Source organism: Pituophis catenifer, unplaced genomic scaffold, assembly GCF_029215685.1.
Source record: "Pituophis catenifer annectens isolate HBS135680 unplaced genomic scaffold, rPitCat1.0.hap2 SCAF_1, whole genome shotgun sequence".
Classification (NCBI taxonomy): Eukaryota; Metazoa; Chordata; class Lepidosauria; order Squamata; family Colubridae; genus Pituophis; species Pituophis catenifer.
In genome coordinates, this window is record NW_027256881.1 from 292,945,084 (window position 1) to 292,963,054 (window position 17,971).

Here is a 17,971-nt window from a genome sequence, read left to right on the forward strand (position 1 = left end):
TTGCATCCTATTAGAGGGTTCTTGAAGCACTTGGACCCCTGAGATATTACTTTATCATAGAAAGCAGCCAGGGTGGCAGCTTTAAAAAATTAACAGTGTTGGAATAGCAAGCAAGTAACCTTCACAGCTCTTAGACTACATTCAAATTAGATGTATTATAACATATGCATATATCTGCATACTTATAATCTGGGGGTTTTTTTGTGTTACTGATTTTTTTTTAAATAGGAGCTTTCATTTTTTTTTCTTTTGCTGATTCTAGAACACATAATAGTGTATCTAGCACTAGCATAGCAATTCATGGTTCTGATGTACCGTATTAGCTACTATGAAAGGATTTATTGATGTGCCAACTCAATGACCCTTCAATAGACAGAACCAAACATCAGATTCTTAGCTGTAGCTTTGGTGATGTTAGCCTGCTCTGGTTATAGTTCATGCTTACAAAGACACTCTCAGAATAAAATTTATTATTTCTGGTTCCTTGGTAACTTCGTAACTGTCTCTGCAGGAGGTCTGTTACTACTCAACAGTGGCAGCTCTAAAAATGAAGTTTACTACTAGAAAATTCATTGCATTTATTCCATTTTCATGAAGACTAATACTCTGTGGTTACTGATATAGTATTAAAAAAAACATTTGTGCCAACCCCTGGAATCCCTCCATTATCATAAAAGTAAGCAATTTGTTTTTCCTGGTGATATAATATTTGCTCAAAAGGATTTATAAAATTCTCTGCTGAGAAGGATAGAATTTCATTTAAATCCAGTGCGCTATTAAACATAAAAACTCTTGTTACACACCTGCCAACTTTCTCAGGAAAAGTGAAGAAACCTTCAGTGCATTGTGCTTGAACAACATAATACTAAGCTGAGATGACAATCAGTTGTCCCTGTAGTCATCAGAAATAGACCCTGATTCAGCGGCATTAACAAGAGCTAAAAATTATTAAATTTAAATTATTGGACAACCGCAGCCTCTGTGGCTAGTTGAGCTTTAACCAAGAGTGTAGGAGAAGAGCAGGTAGAGTTGGGCGGCGGGGTGGAATTAAGCGCACCATTAGCTTAGAATTGTTACATAGCCACAAATGGTCCAAGTCCAGCCCCTCTTGAATTCTGTTCATCTTTATCTAGCACCAGTTTAGTACTGAACTTCAGTTGACTAGATTCTTGTGTATAGGTTTGCGCAATAAAGCTTCTGAACTTCGACTTAATGTATGGTCTTTTGCACCTGACAAAGAACTTCCAAAACATTACAGTATCAAAGACTGAAGGTATTAAATCAAGGGTCGAAGACTTCTAGCCCTTCAGATGTTGCCAACAGACATCCATGCTACTAGGAGCTGATGAGTGCTGTAGTTCATTAACATTTAGAAGAACCATCAGTTTTTGACCCATTTTTAAGTCTTTGGGGCAGCATTGAAGTCTGAAGATTTGAACAAATTCCTCAGATGAAAAAAACACTCTGAGGTGGAGTACTGAGGAAGAAAGTGGCTTTAATATTCCTAATCCTGATTACAAGGAACTTCCACTGCAGTCTTGTATGAAATACATTTTTAAAATGATTATTAAGGTAAATTTTTGAGACCATGGTGGAGGCGGGAGAATAATGAAAAAGCTCTTGGTCTATCTGTTTCCATTCATATGATGTTGAATATTATCCTCTAAGGGCAATCCTTGGTTGAAAGAAATAAACCAGAAAGACCAATCTGCTCTCTGAAAAAGGAATTGTATCAGCAGCAGCTGCATACTTTGATCAGAAGTATTGACTGGTAGAATCAGTTTTACAGAAAGTATACAATGGATTACTAAACTGCAACACAACAAAATTATACTGTGATTGTACCCTGTAACTTTATCATTTGTGGTATAATTATTTTATGCTCAGTTGTTTATCTACCTCCTTCATACCAACTGTTGTGGAAAAGCAAGCAAAATATTGTATTTTGTACATGGAAAAATGGAAACTGTCCACCTAACTTCAGTTTAAATTGCCAAGTCTTTGGGCCATATTGCCTAATCATTGCTTGCAGATATATACTATAAACCATGGAGGTGGGGATTGTGTATGTATACGTTGTGTTTAGTTTTACTAAACATAAGATACTTTACCACTTATGACTACATTATTCATAATAGCTGTGCTCCATTAGCCACACTTTCTAAAGTGTTTAAAACAAGTCAAAATAACACCCAAACTGTTTATCTTATGATTATCTAATTAGGTTTGATTTGACTTTAATAGGTTTTTTAAAAAAGATCAGATTATATTTGCTCCTTACGTTTATTGCTCCTTATGTCTAATCACAACATGCGTGTAAGCTGTTATCACCGAAGCGAGGGAATTGCAATCAAGAAAATGATTTGTATTGTGAAAAGAGAGTCATCCTGCAGAATTAGATTGCGTTTATAATTTCATTTACACATTTTAAGCTGCTTTTTTAAATTATGAAAAATGCATTATAAATAATAATCTTGGAACAAACCATATGCCTTGCAGAGAATGGCAACAATCACATTCTGAATGATGTGACTAGAGAACAAATGTTATTGAAAATTGAAAATCAGACACTTCTTGAGCCAGAAGTATTTGTTAAAAAAATAAGTAACTGAAGACAGGTTATTCTTTTCAAGGGTGAGTATGAGTTCAGCTCACAGCACATTCCTTTCTTTAAAGCAATATCTACTTAAATATTATTATTAGCAGCCCAAAATAGAGAAATGTTCTCATCATATAGATGGCCTGCATATTTATGGATTCATGATCTTGTTTATGGAAGTGCAGATATAATTTACTTCCAGAAATTTTGAAATTCTGTTCTCAACCCAAAACAGCATGGCCAGTAAAGGTTGTGATAAGATAGATTTGTGCCAAAGCATAACAATTTGTCTTTCTATAATGGTGGCCAATAAGCTTTACACAAAAATATCTTTAGGCACTGAAAATATGTTCATTTCTTTTCTGTTAGGAAAGCCATTCTGGTCTGTTTTAATATCAGAGAAATAGGAAGAGTTCTTGAAGTTAGCAGCCTGGGAAAGATCATGCATTACCCAGTCTTGGTCTTTCCTACTCTGATCAGGGAATATTATGTTGCCATAGGATTTTTTGTTCTGTACTTTTCAGACATATAAATTGACATATATGCATACCTGTATCTTCTTTTATGGTGCTGCATTTTCTTTAGGGAAGTACATATAAATGATCATCCTATTCAAGAAATCATACCATGACTTGATTCATGCATTGCTTTAAAGCAGTGTTTCCCAGAAGTGGGCTGCTGAAGCCTGAGAAGTTTTATTAAATATACCATGATGAATTTGCACAATGCACAAAATTATAAACTATAGTTTACAAACCAGAATAGAAATTAATTTGTGCTTTGCAATCATGCAAAGTTTGTATGTATGTACAATACATACAAACTAAAATGAAAGCCCAATGTGTGAACCAAATCAAACCCTTGTTTGATTGAGCATGAGTCTGACACCTGTCAAATTTTAAAGAATACAAGAATCAGTGTAAGCAGAACTTCATTTTGCTTAAGTATCTATTCATCGACAATATATACCGATCTATACCTGTATATACCGATTATCTGTATATACAGATAATCCTTGCTTAACAGTAGTAATAGGGACTGGAAACTGTTGCTAAGTGGCGTGATTGCAAAGCACAAATTAATGTGACTGTGCTGCTTAACAATAGCGGTTCTGGCAGTCCCCAGTTGCTGTCATTAAGCAAATCACTTAAACAAGGACCTTGTGATCCTGACTTGTGACTTCTTGTCAGCTTCCTTATTGAGTTTGTTTGTTGGAAGCCAGTGGGAAGATTGAAAATTGCAATCATGTGACTGTGGGACTCTGTAATGTCTATGAATGCTATTGGTTACCAAGTACGCAAATTGTGATCATGTGACTGTGGGAGGGGGGAAGTGCTGTTGCAATGGCTGGAACTTTGAGGACTGCTCATAAGTACCCCAGTTCAGTGCTGTTGTAACTTCTTTAACTGATTGTTAAGGAAGCAATACTTGTATTTGGAAAATTCAACTATTATGTGTTTTTGCCCTCCTGTCCTTCTGGCCTACCTATATTGACAATTTTGGCTACTTAATTTCAAGCTCAGTGTGACTGGGAAACCCAAAGCATATCTGAACTGTATTGTGTTCCACTAGCAGTAGTTACCTACCTAATCCACAAAGGTAAGTGAGGAATAGAAAGAATGGGGGAAGAGAAAATGTTGTTTCTGAATTTGGCTGGTAGTTGTACTGAAGGTACAAGGTGTACAGAGCCTGAATGTAGAAATGTCAGAGATAATGTTACAATTGCCATTTTTTAAAGTGTTCTTCTCATTAGATTGAGATGAATTTGATTTTTTTTTTCTGGTGATAATATGTGGTCTTTATGAATCTCGTAAATGTGTTCCATGACCTTTACTGTTTTTTTTTATTGCTTTAGTATAAAAAAGAGAACAAATAAAAAGAACAAAAAGCATAAAAAGAAGTTGCAAAAAGAAATAATAATTATAGTACATTCAGCCCCGTTTTTAAATGCAGCATGAAACCTTAGCAACCTGGAAACTATTGATCAATCTTTCCATTATTGTACATCGATAGAAAGCTAGTCCTAAATGGAAAGTGAACATGTAACTATGATCCAAGATTCTACATCAGGGTCACACTTCTTCCCAATATTAAGCAGAGTGTTGTTGGGGTTATGCTATGCTCAATAAATCCATAGAGGTAGCCCTCAATTTATGATCATAATTGAGCCTGAAATTAAGGTCATAAGTGGATTGCTATTTGACTGTGCCTGATTTTATGGTCTTTTTTTGCAACACTTGTTGAGCAAATGCAGTCGTTAAGCAAATACCATGGTGCTAAGTGAACGCATTTTAGTCAATGGGCATTTTGTTCTTTTGCTGGAAACCAGAAATAAACACTGGTTTCCAGCAGTGGAAGGATTCAGCCAGTTCTCTCTGGATTGGGTGAACCACCAATTGTGACTGCGGGAGGCTCCGCCCACCCACTCAGACGTAATGCGCAAGCACTGCGCATGCGCAGAAGGCTGTGCACATGCACAGAAAAGGCACATGTGTGTGAAGCGAGCACGCACACACTCACATTTGCAAACCAGTAGGGAAGATAAGTGAATCCCACCGCTGGTTTCCAATCCAAAAGTCATAAATCACAGTCATATGATTACAGGATACTGCAAATGGCGTAAATGCAGGTCAACTGTCAAGCACCCAAAATGCATTCTGCCATTGGAACTTCGAAACTGAATCATAAGTAGCTGTAGGAAATTCTGTCATAATTTTGAACAAATCAAAACAACAAATAATTTTGAACAAATGGTTGTAATCTGAGGACTGCCTGTATTACTAAATATCAGAATACATGATACATTGATAGGATTCAGATTTTAGTACAATATATAATTCATATTTATCTGTTTAAATCATTTCATATTTATCTGCTTTTGGAACATCATAAGAGTAAGAATCTCCTCACCTATTTTATACTTCCAACATAAAGTAAGAGCCAACACACTCAAAACATCTGGTCCATCGAATAAATGTGTACAACAATAATCTTTTATTGAAGTAATATTTATTTATTTTGTTTATTTATTAGTTTGATTTATATGCCACCCTTCTCCAGAGACTCAGGGCGGCTTACAATGCTTTTAAGCAATAGCCTTCATACTTTTAAAATGGAACATTCCAACTCTTACTGGAAATAATTAATGTCCATTTTGATGATGTATTATAATTTATAAAATAATAATGAGAATTATTCAAAACATGTTCCAAGAATTGGCAATAACTGGGAGTTTTAGATTTTGCTAATGTATGTGGATTAAATTGTAAAATCAACAACCATTTTAACCAAAGATTTTGCAGCTTTAGGAAATCCAGATTGATATTGCAACAGCTGAAATAATTTAAATGTATGATTGACAGAATGCTTATCTAAAATAGCAAGGCCCCTATAAGCCTAGAATTTTATTGTTACCATTTACTTACTATTTTCAAACTAGGGTGGTCTTTGAGTATTAGTTAAAGTTATAAGAATCAAGGTTAAATGTGTCTTGCTGCCTTTAATGTAGGATATACATGGAGTAATTGCTTAACATGGACCCAAGCCCCTCCCATGATAATTTTCTAAGTGTGTACATAGTTTTTTTTTTACCCTACTCATTTGTGCCTGATAGAAAAATCGAAGCCAAAATATATGCTCACTGATAAAACCAGGAATGTTAACTTCATATAATTATGATAAAATACAAACTATTCAATTATAAATAAAGTATACATTTAGACTAGATTAAATATAATCTAGCCTGAGTGGCGTAGGAGGCTAATGCCTCCTACTAAGGCAGCATTTAACATCCAGCTGCCTGCAATTACTGCGAGTTCAATTCTCACCAGGCTCAAGGTCGACTCAGCCTTCCATCCTTTCTAAGGTGGGTAAAATGAGGACCTGGTTTGTGGGGGCAATAAGCTGACTTTGTATAAAAATATACAAAAGTATGAAGGCTATTGCTTAACGCATTGTAAGCCGCCCTGAGTCTCCGGAGAAGGGCGGCATATAAAAATAAATAAAAATAAAAATAAATAAAAAATAAAAATAAAAATATAAATTATTAAATTAAATATACATTATAGTAGCAATATGTCAAGTAATGTAGGGATTTGTCCCTACCATAGAAAATGTATTAATAGCAATCTGCTTAAAGTAGCAGTATTATAATAGGAATACTTCTCAGCAAATATATCAAGTTTGCAAAAATATTAATAATAATAAAAAATAGATTGATTGTGGCAAAAGAAACCAAAAGTGCAATCCCAGAACAACTGGAGCATCACTTGAACGCTATTGGCATTGACAAAATCACTATCAGTCAATTGCAAAACTCAACTTTACTCAGAACAGCTTTCATCCTGGAAGCCTCCTTATCACAAGACCCATTACAAGATTCACTGATGACTCACAGCTGACCCATCACAAGATCCTCACTTGACACACCCACAGCTGAAGCCCGTATAACAGAAGAACACTTACATCCCCTAAACCAGGGGTGTCAAGTTGGCAGCCTATGGACTGGATGCATCACATATAGGCCATGCCCACCCCAGCTTCACGAATGGGAAAAATGTCGCGAAACATCACCTGACAGCAATGTGATGAGGCAAGTTTGACACTAATGCCCTAAACTCTGCTGAAGATGTTACCTAGCCTGGTAATGAAACATTTGGAAACCAACCCACAAGCTCAGAGAATGAAACTTCACCCTCACCTTTAACACCATCAAACATCAACATCTGCCCATCCCAGGTTGTTGGGAGGGACTTGGTAGGTGGATAAAAATGTCAAATCTGGCTAACCATATGATGAACCTGAAATGCAATAATAATAATATTAATAATAATATTAATAATAATATTAATAATAATAATAATAATAATAATGTTGAAATATTTACATAAAACATATTTATATCAATGTAATAGGACCAAAGAATTATAATCACAGATATCCATTTACTTTACATAGGAAATGATTGGTAACAAAGAAAAACAATGCAATGGGTGCTAAATCAAGAAAAATTGCAATTCTTTTTATGGTAGATAGAAAATAAAATAATGGACGTGGTGTCAGCTTTCACCATCATGGTTTTAATAAGTTAGTAGCAAAGAAACTTCGACATTTGGAAATAAGAGCATTGAGGGATGTCAATCCTCTTATTTTTTAAACTCTTTAAAAATTATACATGTATTTTATTCCCCCTCCCCATGTCCTACTTCAGTGAACTTAGTGGCTCCTTAATTTTCAATAGCTGATTTTCAAATTCAACATGCTGCATGTTGCATAGCTTTCTGGTTTGTATTATCTCCATTTTTTATTAGTTCCACTAGTATGCATTTACAATCTTGAGCAAAACTGAGCTAGTTAAGTTACTTCTAGGCACTGCAATTATCTGTAGCTGAGATTAGAAGCATGAGTTTAGTAACAGCATCATTTTTTAAGATTCTGTGCATGTATAATCAACTTTTTTTGGAATTTAATAAATCCAATAAATAAATAGGCCGTACTCAGCTTCTGGATGGCTTTTATTGCCAAAGGTGACCAGGATTGGGAGAAAAAAAACCCTCATTTTGTTATTGAATTTAAATGTAATTAAAGGGAATTTAATTAAAACACATAATACGGTTAGCCCACATTTCTTCCTGTTACATTATAGATTCTAATTTGGCAGAAACGTCTGGAGTTGTTCTGGCTTTTAGGAGGGAGGATGGACAGGTAGTCCTTGGTTAACCACTACTTGTTCAGGAACTGTTAGAAGTTGAGGCAGCATTAACAAGTGGTACTTACGAATGGCCCTCAAAGTTCCAGCCATCACATCACCCCCATACTCACATGATCACCATTTGTGGCCTACTACAAAGTGAAAGCTGGTAAGGTATGTGCAAGTACCTCCTATAAGTAGCTCCTTCCATTTTTTCTTCCAACGAGCCTGTTGTGGAATACAAGTTCTTAGGGAACTGTGCTCTGTACGGCCCACCTGACTGCCATATCTCCCCACCTGCACTCGAGAGCGTCTGCCTTCCCACTATGATTGTGTGATGTTGCAATACCCCCTCCTTTGCCCTCATTTGTATGCACAGCACCCCTCTCCCACAACCCACACTCATGCTGTACCACAGCATCCTCTCCCTGCCTGCCATCATGCCACAACACCACCTCCCCTACCTGCCTACCCTTATGCCGCATCATGGCACACTGTCTCCTGCTCATCTGCACTCACACTGTGTTGTAGCACCGCCCATGCCAGGCTGTGTTCACCGATCCACCAGGTCTCCTGGAACTTGTGACTTCCTGACAGCTTCTCCATTGACTTTGCTTGTTGGAACTGGCAGGAAGTCACACAATATAGTCAAATTAAGTAGTCAGAACAGTCAAGGCTAGGCTTGATTAAGAGAGAGAGAGCGAGTTTCCTCTGTTCTTCAGAAATTTGGGTAAATTATATGTGAAATCCTTCCATTCTAGCCTCAAGGACAGGCACAGCTCAACAGGACATTGTACAGTACAGGATCAAGCAACAGAAATTCTCACAAGACCAAGTAGTACAGAAAGTGAGTATTGCAGGTGTTGGTTTCCTACACACTGTGACTAAGCCAAACAGGGGGTGGAAGCAGAAAAAGCAGTACTTGTGGGTGGCAAGTTGAATGTTCAGGGCATGGAATGTGAAATTTAGGATCAAGTTTGGGAGGGAGCATAATCTTACATCAAGTATGAATATTAAAATGGAAGAACTTTTTCTATTGTAGTTATAGTAAAAGAAAAAATTTCTAAGTCTTTGAGTTGAATGGATCTTTGTTAATGGAATAACAGAATTGGAAGGGACCTTGGAGGTCTTCTAGTCCAACCCCCTGCTCAAGCAAGAGACCCTATACCATTCTGGACAAATGGCTGTCCAATTAAAAAAAAAAGCAACCTTCCAGTGATGGAAAACCCGTAACTTCTGGGGGCAAGCTGTTCCACTGATTAATTGTTCTAACTATCAGGAAATTTCTCCTTATTTCTAGGTTGGTTCTTTCCTTGAGTAACCTGACAGTCTCCAACCCTCTGAAAGGGCTAATGCAATGTATTCACTCATGTAGAGTGAAAAGATATAAATCCCCACACAGATTTTTGCCTCTTTCTCCAAAAATATAATTTCTTGCACTGAACTAAGTAGTTGAGGTCTTATAACTAATGGAGGAGTTTAGTTCCAATGAATTTGTTGCATAAGATACTGAAATTGTACCTTTTTTCAGTCTCACTTTTTCTCTGTTATGCTTTGAAAAGGCACTGTGATAAAGCCCTTTTTAAGTTTGCATTAAGTGTACCTAAATATGTGACAAGGTGGCAGAATAAATAAAAAACAAATTATCTATGTTGTTGTTTCCCCTGGTACAACAGTGCAAGAGCATCATAGGATACATTTGTCAGCTTCTCTCTCCAGTGTAAAATTCTGTGTATTTGGCCTTTCCTACTGTAAGATTTATTCATCATTAAACCATCAGCAAACCATCCCTCATTCTTTTTTCCTAATGCTCATCAATCTTGACAATCCATCCTGAATGTTTTGGCCAGCTAAAATCCTGCTTTCTGATGGTTTAAAAAAAAAATCTGCATCCAAGAAGAGAGTTATTGTACATTATCATACACAGTAAAGCAACAATTCAAAATGGTGCATCACATTACAATGAAGGCAATATGTATGTAGAGCAAGTAATCAAGAAATAAGGAAACAGTAAATTATATATATCACAATGTTTGCTGAAAATTGTGATTTGTAGTGTTGGTACAAATTGTGATCTGTTGGTCATTACTCACAGACTCAGTTTTGGACCTGATTAGTTGATTGGGAGAATTTCAGGGCCTTGCTGTGCTTATGACACTGTCCCTTTCCACACAAATGCCATAATCCCGTTGCATATCTCTGTCTTGTAAAACAGCTGAGACATTTGGATGAGCAACCATAACTTGCTTATCTTAGTAGAAAGCCTCTGGCTTCTATTCTTTCCACGTTCTTCTTTGCCATATAAGGCATTGGCTCCTCCTTCTCCTACTCACTGATTACGATCCATTTTGCTACACCTACCATCTCATGAGTCATGATGTTTCTATTTTAATTATAAAACTTTCTTTCCTATATTGCTGCAAGTAGGCTGCAGCTTTTCAACTATGCTCACACTCTCCTGTCTTCTTCCGGTTTAAAAATAACATCCAGAATCTGGATTAAAATCCTTTTTGTAGCCTTTTTGTTAGTCCTAATAATAATCACTTGTTCTGTTAATACTAATAGACCAATATAATCACGATCCAGTAAAGCACTGGACGAATCTGTTTCTACACTGTCTTCCTTTTCTCCTCCTTTTAAAAAAATGGATTGCCCAAATTGAAAATGTTTGCACTATTCCAGAAACATACTAGTCTCAGAGGCAAACATGAGAGATGATAAATGTCCATGCTAGTAATGCTATATTTGCCAAGAGACAGTCATGGATGGAACTCTAAGACAGTATCTTTTGCAAGATCTACCCATTGTTTCTTTTAATAGAACTAAGAATAGTGCTTTTGCTCTATCATTTTGTCATTTCAAAATGCCAGCTGGGAGGAAAGCTCACAGATGTGAAAATAGCCATAAAGAGACTTCTCCCTGATCATTGAGTTTGTGTGTGAGAGAGGTTCACTTTATATACTTATTGAAAGAATTTGTATGGCTGCCCAACTTGAATAATATAACTCTGACTGGCTTACAAAAAAACAACCAAGGTAAAAATAACAATCAGCAATAAGCAATAAACATTCTTTACTGAGAAATGTTCACATCTGTCTCATTGCCCTCAGAAAAAGCTGCCTATATAGCTGTTTTGCTAGGGATATAGGAAGTCCTCTTTTATTTTATGATTAGGATTCATGTACAGAAATACCCATGGATCAATGAGTTTAATGAAAAGAAGGACTGGGGAGACATGCTAGCAGTGTTCCAATATCTCAGGGGCTGCCACAAAGAAGAAGGAGTCAAGCTATTCTCCAAAGGACCTGAGGGCAGGACAAGAAGCAATGGATGGAAACTAATGAAGGAGAGAAGCAACATAGAACTAATGAGAAATTTCCTGACAGTTAGAACAATTAATCAGTGGAAAAATTTGCCTCCAGAAGTTGTGAATGCTCCAACATTAGAAGTTTTAAAGAAGATGTTGGATAACCATTTGTCTGAAGTGGTGTAGGGTTTCCTGCCTAGGAAGGGGGTTGGACTAGAAGACCTCCAAGGTGCCTTCCAACTCTGTTATTCTATTCTATCAGTCAGTGAAGTTAATTTCTCCACATTTCCAAACTCTTTTCTTCTATCTATTTATTTATTTAGGAAGAAAGAATATTAGTCACATGTTATTTGTGAGTGTGTGTGTAAAGACATGTCTGTGTGTGTGTCTTGTGTATGTGTGTGTGAGAGAGATCAGCATATAACCAAGGCAAAAATAACTAGAACACAGTTGGTGAAGACATAAAAAGAAGGTAGGAGGTATAAAACCTAACTAACTCAGAGAAGCACACAAACACGATGACATTCTGAGAGAACAATCTGTTCTTTTTTCATGACCCTTCCAAATATATGAAAAATTGGGAAAGTTACACAAATGGTCAACTAGTATGATCAGTTCAAGCAGCAGGACAAAAGTTTTCATTGCTTCTCAGGAATCTGTTGAATGAAAAGTACCAATTGAAGATGGTGTGGAAAAGCAAAGCTTTGTGGCTTATTAAATACTAATCTGTAAATGAAATCAAATGTGATATGAATATGGCTAGTATCAAAATACAGATAGCGCTTGTTTTTATAAAAGCATCCTGGGCAGACCAGAGCTAAAGTGAAGGGAGAAAAAGAATTGAATGTCTTGACCTACAATACAGGTAGTCCTCAACTTACAACAGTTCATTTAGTGACCGTTCAAAGTTATAACCTCATTGATAAAAATGACATGATCATTTTTCACATTTACAACTGTTGCAGCATTCCCCTAGTCATGTGATCAACATTCAGTTGCTTGACAACTGACTCATACTTACAATGGTTGCAGTGTCCTAAGGTCATGTGATCACCTTTGGTGACCTTCTGAGAAGCAAAGTCAATGGGGCAGCCGGATACACTTAACAACCATGTTACTAACTTAACGACTGCAGTGATCCACTTAGCAACTGTGGCAAAAAAGTTCGTAAAATGGGGCAAAATTCACTTGACAAATATTTCACTTAGCAACAGAAATGTTGGGCTCAGTTGTGGTCGTAAATTGAGGGCTACCTGTACAGGCAACCAGTAAACAGACAGGCAAATTGCCAGGCTTGAGCCTCAACAGCAGTCCCAGGAAGAGGGAGGCAGCCTATCAGCACCCCTTGCTGTGGTAAATCAGGGCTGTCTAATGACCGCTGTGCTCCTTGGCCTCCAGAGCAATCTGCCTGCCCCCCAGGCAGAAAAAGAAAGTTTTTTGATCTCTGGTATGAGCCATGATGAGATGCATCTTGCCAATCTTTTTTATTCTTTAAGATTTAAAAATCCCTTTTCTCTAACACCTACTTGCTGCATCTGGCGAGTCCCAATTCATTAAGTTATATTCTGTACATCAGTGCCTTCTATTCTTGCCCATCCACATTTGAATGAACTGAGAACTGCATTTACATTCCATATTTTTATTTTCATGTTTCATGTATTAAGTTTGAAAAGAAGCTTTTTATTGAAACTATGAAAACTGCCCTTTGATGGACTAATTGGCTTCATTGCCATCATTAACACAAAAGAAAATACAAAATGCAAAATAGGCTGCCTTACGTCTTAATTTGCTTAACTTTAGCGAAATGAGTAATCTAGTTTATGTTGATAAATATCATTTCTGGATGACAATTGGATAAAAGATAACTTGCTATAAATAAAATCACTTTGACCTGCCAGAAACATTTGCTAGAAGATATTATTTATTCAATATCAACACCTAGGGCTAAAATGGACACACATTTTACACTGCTACCAGTTGAAAACATATAATTCTACCCAACCACAAGGAAGGAAAAGAAGATATTGTTACTTTTTTTAAAAAAACAACAAGATAGCAACTTGAGTTTAGAAAAAGATGTTTAGGAAAAACGAAAGCATAATGTGTTCAGAATACAATAATCTGAGTTTGGTCATTTGTGCCCTGAGTTAGAATTCTTTCATTGATTTTTTCCCCCTATGATTTGCTTCTTGGCTATCCATAAAATCCTCAGGTGTCTTTCCCAGAACTAAAGTCTAAAAGCATCAACACTCTCTTTCTATTTTGTTTGTCTTCTTTGTAAGGTTCAAGACATATCATATTTTTTTCTAAAGACTTTATTGGTACCTACCATACACTAAAAAAAGGGACATGGTGGCTCAGTGGCTAAGACACTGAGCTTGTCGATTGAAAGGTCGGCAGTTCAGTGGTTCGAATCCCTAGTGCTACGTAATGGGGTGAGCTCCCATTAATTGTCCCAGCTTCTGCCAACCTAGCAGTTCGAAAGCACTTAAAAAATGCAAGTAGAAAAATAGGGACCACCTTTGGTGGAAAGATAACAGTGTTCCGTGCACCTTTGGCATTTAGTCAGGTCGGCCACATGACCACGGAGACGTCTTCGGACAGTGCTGACTCTTCGGCTTTGAAACAGAGATGAGTACACCCCCTAGAGTCGGGAACGACTAGCACATATGTGCGAGGCAAACCTTTACCTTTACCTTTACCATACACTAGTCTGCAGTATATTCCTTGACTGTTGGTTCCTTTACTGTGGGTTGTTTTTAAAGGGCAAAAACTTTGCACCATTTCAGTATCTTCATTGTCAAGCCTGGTTGCTAAACTAGATTTAATGATGCATTAGAACAGGGATGTCAAACTCATGTTGTCATGGTGGCATCACATGCTTTTTTCCCCTTTAGTAAACCGGGCGTGGGCGTGGCCAACGCGTGACTCATCTAGCCCGCAGGCTGGGAGTTTGATAGCCATGTATTAGAGCAAGGGTCTCCAAACTTGGCAATTTTAAGACTTGTGGACTTCAACTCTCAGAGTTCCCCAGCCAGCATGGGAAGCTGAAGGCATGGGAATTGAAGTCCACTTGTCTTAAAGCTGTTGAATTTGAAGATCCCTGCCTTAAAGGACTGAGATAAATACGTATTAATATGGCTCTTTTTAAATTCATGTTAATTACTTTTATGTGTACCTTTTATTTTACCACAATTGTATTATTTTTATTTTTGCTTGATAATTTTCACTCTAATATAAAACAAAGCAACCTACAAAAACAAGAAAACCCAATTGTATGACTATTTAGCAAACTAGTATAATGTTGCCTGCATTCTGCTTGGAAATACACATAGCCTACCCTCAACATTTTCTAAAATAAAGATCCTAGCTTGCACTGAAAATAGGATTTATTCCTAAAACCGAAGAAAATGCAAGCTGTTTGAAGAAGCTGACATTTCTTTATTTTCAAATCAAGTAAAAGTAGCATGCTGTTCTCCTATGGTTTTAATTAATGTGTTAAGGCAAACAAATCATATCTTATATATTTATATGTGTGAAATTGAAAGTAAGTAAGGAAGGAAAGTAATTAGTAAGTGAAAATAGTACAAATAAAGATACAAAGAAGAGAAAGAAAAGAAAGATTGAAAAAAATTAAAGACAGTTTCTGATCTTCTTAACAGCAGTTCTACAAGTACATGCATATTTTACCTTCTCTTTCTTAGGTTACAACATAATTTCCTTCTTTCCCTTAGTCTTCACTTTCCAATCATCAAACCCATAAATCACATTTTTAAATTGTTTCAGCAAACAGCCCAGAAGAGGTTTCCAGTCACCAAAAAATGCAGTTACCCTCTATAGATTTCAGTCTAAAGTGTTCTTCAACAGCTTTCCTCAGTGGCCACACTCCAAGACAAACTAGGATTGTGACTTCTAAATGTTCTTGTCAAAATGGTTAAAGCCTAAGTATTCTGAGAATTTTATCCCAACATGTCCAGAAGACACAAAGTTGGAAGAGTTTGCACTATATTACATTTTTGTTTCAATTTTAATTTGGATGGTAGCCGAATTGATTGCTACTTAACTGTACAATTTGCCTAACTGATATAGAATACCAGAATATAATTACAGAATGATTGTCTTCTAAATATTCCAAACTAATTGGAATGTAATCTACATTACTTTACTGGTAGGTTCCAGCAGGATGTAATTCTATGACACTTCTTGCTCTACGAATAACCTGTTGTGCAATAATTTCATGTAGAGATATGGTCATTTCCACCTGTGCAATATTGTCAACCTGTTTCTCCTGTTTAAATAGTGACATTTTAAAATTGATTTTGTTTTCAGTTGTCTGTTCAGTTTTCAGCAAAGTAAATGTGCCTGCTTTGAAGCATAGAGGTAGAAAACAGCCAAGTTGGAACTGAAAAAGAAGTGATAAGAGGAGCCATTTAATTGATCTGTTTACTACATAAATCAAGTAAAAGGTAGGATTGCTCTTGAGAAACAAACAGTTTCCAGGCTGTGAAAAAAAAATGGAGAGTGAAATTAATACAAAATATGCACATTAATAGTCTTCAGAACTTCTCCAAACAAATTAAACTATATGAATAACCAACATTTTGGCCAAATTCTCTCTTAAGTTTAGACAGAATAGCAATGGTTGCCTCTCAAAAAAAAAAAAATGCAAGAACTGGATTTAAAATACAAAGAAATACCATTGGTTTTTTTGATGGAACACATGAAAAGAGGCTTCGGGGTTATCAGTGGGCCTAGCTTTTTATAATTTGACTCTGGTCACCAAAGCTGCAGGCTGAGAATATCTGAAAAGACTGGCTATTAAAACCAACATAGTGATGTCTAAATGACCAGCCCTCTTCCTTCTGTGTGGACACCCTCCAACTGCAGAAGTCTAATAAAGTTGTCTAATAAAGGAAAAACGCAGAACCAGGGTGTCAAGATCTGAACTCAAATCAGGCTTGTCTATTGCCATTGGATCCCCATATTCCAGAGAAGAAGTTTGAGGGAGAGTCAACAAAATCTTTTAAAGCTTCTGTTCTTTTTCTTGAAAAGTTGCAGAAGCCTGTCTCACTGTTTCCAGCCTAGCTTCAGTCCAGGCATTTCATGTCAGTTCTACCGGTAGACCAGAGCAGGAAGCAACTCTGCAGAAAGGCTAAAATTATTTTTATGAAGAAGGGTTTTAATAACAGAAACTTGCAAGTCTGCTCATGTTGTACCTCCTCCCCCTTCTTAAACTCTTGTGAATTAGGAAAGTATCGGTCTGAGGCTCTTTAGCATATTTTCTGTTTGTTGTGGGCTTAAGATATGTTTTTCCCCTTGTTGCTTTGGTAACAGGGCTGCATATCTCCATCAAGGTAATCTTCCTTACTCTCTACAGTACAGCACCTGGCACTGTTGTTGTTAGCCATTGCCACACATGGTTGCAGAGTCCGATTGTGTTTTGCACACTGTGCTCATTAGTTCTTCAAGCAAAGCTTTCAGTGCAAGACAAAATGAAGGATTTTGATTATCAACCAGTTGCAGAGCAACACTGATTAGATTTGAAAAGGAGTCAAAGGTCAGCCAACTGCTTCCATGACTGAGAGAGGAGTAGAACCTGGGTCTCCTCATTCTTAGACCAGCACCTTAACCATTATATCACACTACTCTTATTTTTTACTCTGTGGCTCTGTCCTTTTCACTCTCCACTTATCTTGATTTAAGAAATGAGATTTCCCCTGATTTCCACAGATTTCTTTCTACCCATTCCTGCATCTCCATGGGACTGATACGTGTAATTGAGCTCCTTTTCATGTCTTATGAAGTTAGGTTAATTGAATTCTATGGGCCTTATTCTTAGGAAAGTGGTATGGGGCAAAAATGGGCAGCCCATAGGACACGTGAAGTTTCCTAGCACTTCTACAGAATCCCAAACATTCGTAGAGTAGATCCTTTATTGAAATCCATTTATAGAAGGAAATCAGGCTAATTATTCCCATTTGAATGTGGTTATAAGCTTCTGCAAGCCCATTCTTTTTCTGACCATTATGGTGATCATATGATAACATTTTTGATCTTCAATTGAATAAGTTTTACAACAATGGTATTGATTGCCAATTTTACCATAGTATTGATTTCCTACAAATTGGATGAAGCACATATTATTATGATTAATATTTGGTAAATGGATAATACTTCTTTTTTAAGGTTTTTTTTATATATACAGATAATGAACCCCTCAGTCTCCAGTGACTTCTTCTTGAGGAACTTGGATTCTGGAGAATCTTTTGCCAGTTATGACATTTCTCACCACTCAGAAATGGGATATTTAAACATAATATTTGTTTTATATTTTAATGTAACAATCTGTATTGTGATATCTGCACAAGAACTTTTT